Source organism: Apium graveolens, chromosome 11 (assembly GCF_009905375.1).
Source record: "Apium graveolens cultivar Ventura chromosome 11, ASM990537v1, whole genome shotgun sequence".
NCBI classification, from domain to species: domain Eukaryota; kingdom Viridiplantae; phylum Streptophyta; class Magnoliopsida; order Apiales; family Apiaceae; genus Apium; species Apium graveolens.
In genome coordinates this window covers 96078464-96084005 of record NC_133657.1, presented here as the reverse complement: position 1 = coordinate 96084005, position 5542 = coordinate 96078464, and positions in this window count along the sequence as shown.

Here is a 5542-nt window from a genome sequence, read left to right as displayed (position 1 = left end):
AATTTGACTTTCAAAATAATTAGTTATCTTCATCCCGAAAAGTAATTCTATAAATTAATTAATTTGTTTTATAAATGTAGGACTCAGAAATATTCATCACCGTCCACCGTCGGCGGCAAAATTCGCGGGTACCCGTTTATTTCGGGTTTCCAACGCTAATTCTACCGATTAAATAATTTCTCTTCCGAACGAATTTATTTATTTTACAAAACTTTACTCAAATATTCAAAACTTAAGAAAATATGAGTTTCATAATTTTTGAAGTATTTAAAATTTAATATTGAATTTACACTAAAATACAATAAGAAAATTATTGAGGAATAAATAATTGATGAAATATTGATTGGTAAATTTTATAAATTCCCAAAAATAATTATTGAAATTATAAAACCATAAAAATAATTTTAAGGATAATGCCAATATTTATGGAAATTAATTTCCATAAAATCACTTTTACAAACAAAACTACAATTACAATTAGATACTAGATTTGGATAATTATCAAAACCGAATTTCTTATAAAACAATTTATGAGAAAATAATGTGAAATATCCCGTCTCTCGAGAATACAGGTTTTATTGATCTACTGAAATGACGATCGTACCGAAAATTTTTCGAAGGGACTCGTACGGGTCAAACCGTATCCCAGATCGAAAAAGTCAAAACATGGAAAATGTTCAGAATACTCAGATTAGGTAAGGAAGGAGTTTTCCAAAGAGTTTCGGGATGTAAAAACCCTAAAACGGTTGAAGTTGGACGATTCCCGATTTTTATAAAGTAGTTTTATAATTACTCAGAAAATAATTATTAATCCATAAATCTTTATAAAATCATATAACAACCTAAAAATTACCAGAAATATAACCAAATTATCTATATTTTATTCTAAACAATTAAAGATTAACATACCCTAATTATATCACATATAAACATCCAAACATTAATTTCAATCATTAAATAATTCTCCAAAAATTCACGTAAAATCACATAACAATTATTTATTGAAAAAAATATTTACACAATATTTCCCGGATATTACATCCTTTACCCCTTAAAAGGATTATGTCCTCAGGAACACATAAAGTCTCTTTTCAAATTTCTCACTTATAAATTCCCAGGTCAATCTCTTACCTGTACAATTTTTTCGTAAACTTTAATTCGAAACCTCAATCATTACTTAACAGCCTCTCACTGATATCATATTCCACCAATTACTCATACAATCAAACTTTGGTACCCATTTTGGAGCTAACTTAGTTTTCCTGGATAAACATATAAACACCCCATGAACTTGCTACACGTGTGGCAATAAGGCCAACTCACCCATAATCTTTCCTGCCTATCTTACTGTTCTAAAAGAAATAACTTAATTTATACTAACTTTCTTTTCTTTCTAATTCTAATAATTCATCCTCATGAACGCTTTCAACCTTCACTGGTTGTTCTGCTTCATTTTCCACGTATTTCTTTGTTCAATTGGCTTAGTTTGTAATCGCTTCCAATCGTACTCGAGGCCCTTTAATCGTTCTCCTATACTATTCGTCCATCCGCGAATGATATTCTGAGCTCATAGCGCCTTCGATTTCTAAACTTCCTAATTCAATTCCAGAATTTAGAATTAAAGAGAAAATTTCAACAGATCCATTTAATTCACAACTTATTATTATACCTTAATTTCTTTGAATCACAATCGAATATATCTATCGAGCGAAAATCTTTTACTATTTAGAAGAAAATATACTAATCTAGATACATATCCTATATGCTTTAACCTGTATTATTATTTATTTGGTTCTAGGGAGTCCCGATATAAAATTGATTACAATGATCTTTTCTGACGTTCAGCCATCTATAATACTTACTCCTGCCTTCACGTCATATTATCAGAAATTCTTCTTTTTATACCTAAGTCTCGTATCATATTCTTGGGGTAACTTGAATCTCTCGAGTTATCGAGATTTAGCCAACTTATATCTCTTAATCCTGCCTTACGTCATGCCTACATATTAAATCAAATAACAATATCAATCAATTACAGTCCATACTTGAATCTGATAACATACCACCATTGCCTTTAAACAATATCGAACTTATTCCTTGGGTAAAGTATTCATTAATAACATAATGATTAGGTTTAGTTAATCTATCCCTAGTAATTCAAATAACGCTTTCTTTAGCTTTGGTCTTCAAGTGATTCTACTATATCTTTCCTTAATGAGCTATACTCATTTTTAAAATAGTTATAATAGTATGTTTAACCATTGATGCTGGCTTTGATTCTTCAGTAGATATAAAATTTACTTACATCCTAGACCATCTTATCAAATTTCTTTATCATCCTTTTGATTCCACTTCCTTCCCTAGTTAAGTTCTCCATTCTCGTGAATTATTGTCTCTTCTTAACGTAAGTGATTTCTTCTTCTTAATAGTAGTGATTTGTTCAACATTAAAAAAGCCATTTATGTGGCTAACACTAGAATGAAAGATTTTTAATTTATTATTATTTGAACTCTTTTATTATTCTTACTAATAAAATTACTGAATTAACAACTATCTCATTAGCCTTGCTCAAATAATCGCTAATCGCGCAACTACCATTTCTAACAATTTCAACTATCCTCTATCTCATATTTGACTTCCTCCAATTGAAGATATGTTCCAATTATTGGAGTCTGTGCAATTTATATGCTTTCTTCCCTGTATAGATACTACCTCCTCATCTCTAGTTCATGTGTTAGCACTACCTACTTTTACCATACATCGGATACTACTATTCACGAGTTTTCTAGTTTTGCAGACTAACTTCCTTTATATCATCATTCTATATGGTATACATTTAAGTCCTTCACGGAACCTTATTACCAATGATAAAATTTGTTTTATTGTCTAACAATATCCACTTTGGTGGTGTAGTTACCAACTCTGATATGGATAAAAATACGTCCTAAAGATACATTAATATCGCATTAATTGCACTTGGGATTCTTGTCCGAAAAGTCCAACACAGACCTGTCTGGTCCAAGCTTCGTAGCAGGCCTGTCTGGTTTAAGCTTCCTAACAGGCCACGATGGCCCAAACAACCAAGGCCCACCAACGAAGGTCATCCAAGTCTACGAACACGAGCTGTTCACGGACTAGGCCCAATACGGCTGGAAGAGCAGATACATGTGTTCTAAAGGGACTCAAAGTCCTACATAGAAGGTTCTGGATCCCCTTCCCCAAGAGGACTCCTATTCACCATCTAAGTTGGAGACTTGTCCACCAAGTCTCCCAACAGAAGTCTAACCCTAGACTCACCACTATATAAAGGGCTCTACCCCTCAACCTAGAACTATATTTTTGGCTTCATTCTCTACAACACAGAGATACGTGGGCATCTTGCTAGGACCGATAGTCCCGAACGCAAGAGCAGCCATTAAAGCTTGAAGCTCACCAACCCTAGCATTAAATACTAAAGTACTCAGGTTTTTATTCCACAACATTTAGCGCCATCTATGGGAAACTTACAACAATCATGGTGAACACACAGAGCAGTTGCACTAGTGAGACAGACACTCATGTCCCATCGCGAATAATAGCATCAACGGTGGAGGTACCACCACACTCAACTTATGCCTCCCCTCAAGAAGGGACCCTGGTAGGGGCAACTGAGGCTCAGCCACAAGGGTCAACTCCCCCGGCTCCTCAAGGGACGAATCTCCAATTGCAACAGGTGCATGCACCTGTGAGCTCTTGACCCACTGGCTATGAGTATTCGACGATCGTGACCACTAACCCCCCTTACGGGATGCCTCTATACCCTGAAGTAGGTTGGAGTGGACACTCGGATAGGGGTGAAGCACAAGGGCGGATGCCTCAATGCATACGTGACTTAGCTCCTATTTCGGAGGATCAAGAATTCTCTGGGCCTTCTACTGAAAGAGACTCCGAGTCATCGGATGACGATGTTGCTCCAAGAAGAAGGCGTGCTGGAAAGGAGCCGATGGCTGACACTAAATAATGCTCTAGGAGCACTCAAGGGATGAATCCCCAAGATGTTCAATAAAAGATCAGGGCTCATGAAGCAGAGATCCAAGGGCTGAAGCGAGACCTGGAGATACATCTGGCCCCAAGACCCCCACTTGTTCCAAGGCGGAGAAATCCTCCTCCAATCATAGACCTAGATGGTCCAATACCAAGAAGGGCAGCTGCCCCAAGGGCTGATCCAAGTGATCTTATGCCCCTAGGTGATCCTGATGATCCAAACCCACCATTCACTGATGAGATAATGAATGCTCGTATCTCAAGAAAGTTGAAGATGTCCACCATCAAAGCATATGATGGTATCGGTGACCCCGCTAATCATGTTAGGACGTTCTCTAACGCCCTGTTGTTATAGCCCGTTAACGACGCTATTAAGTGTCGGGCCTTCCCTCAAACCCTATCGGGAATGGCTCAAAGGTGGTACAATCGTCTTCCCCCAAACTCTATTAGATCTTTTAAGGACTTGAGTCAAGCTTTTATCAAGCAGTTCATAAGTGGCAGAGTGCACGAGAAGAGCTCAGCATCTCTCATGGGTATAGTCCAAGGAGCAAAGGAGCCCTGAGAGAGTATCTGAATCGATTTATGAAGGAGGCTTTGAAGGTCCCTGATCTTGATGATAAAGTAGCTATGATAGCCCTACAGCAGGGGACTAGAGACGAGTTCTATAAGATGTCCTTGGCTATGCGCCCTCCCGAAAGCATGCTGCAGCTCCTGGATAGAGCTGGGAAATATATTAAGGTGGAGGAAAGTATGAAGAAGATGGCTGTGAGTAACGAACCTACTGGGAACAAGAAGCGGAAGACGGATCAGGATTATGATGCCAAGGACAAGTATCCATGAATTGGCAAAAACTAAGACTCCTCCTCTTCTAAGAAGAATCAGCAACCAAGGTTCGCTGAATATGCAAGGCTGAATGCTCCAAGGAGCCAAATCCTTATGGAAATTAAGAAGGATAAGGACTTCAAATGGCCGAAGCCACTAAGGGGAGACCCCGAGAAGAGAGACAAGAATAGGTACTGTAGGTATCATAAGGATGTCAGTCATGATACTGACGATTGTAGGCAACTCAAGGATGAGATTGAGTATCTGATCCGAAGAGGAAAGTTTGGACGTTTCACCAAGGGTGAAGAGGCCAGAGGCCAGAAGAGAGATAATGATCGAAGAGATGCTGATCGGAGGGGTAACGACATAGATCGCAACCCACAGCCTCGAGGGCCGGTAATTAATATGATCTCGGGGGGTCCTACAGCAGCTGGCACAATAAGGAACTCCCAAAAAGCATATGCAAGAGAATTAATGAGCACAGTTGGGGAACCATCTAAGTGTTCCAAGTATGAAATGACACTTGAATTTGGTGACCCAGACCTTGAAGGTTTGAAATTTCCTCAGGATGATCCTCTAGTTATCACTCCGATAATTAGAAATTGTCCTGTTATGAGGGTCCTAGTGGACAATGGAGCTTCCGCGGACATTCTGTTCCATGATACATTCTTAAGGATGGGCTATAATGACTCTTAGC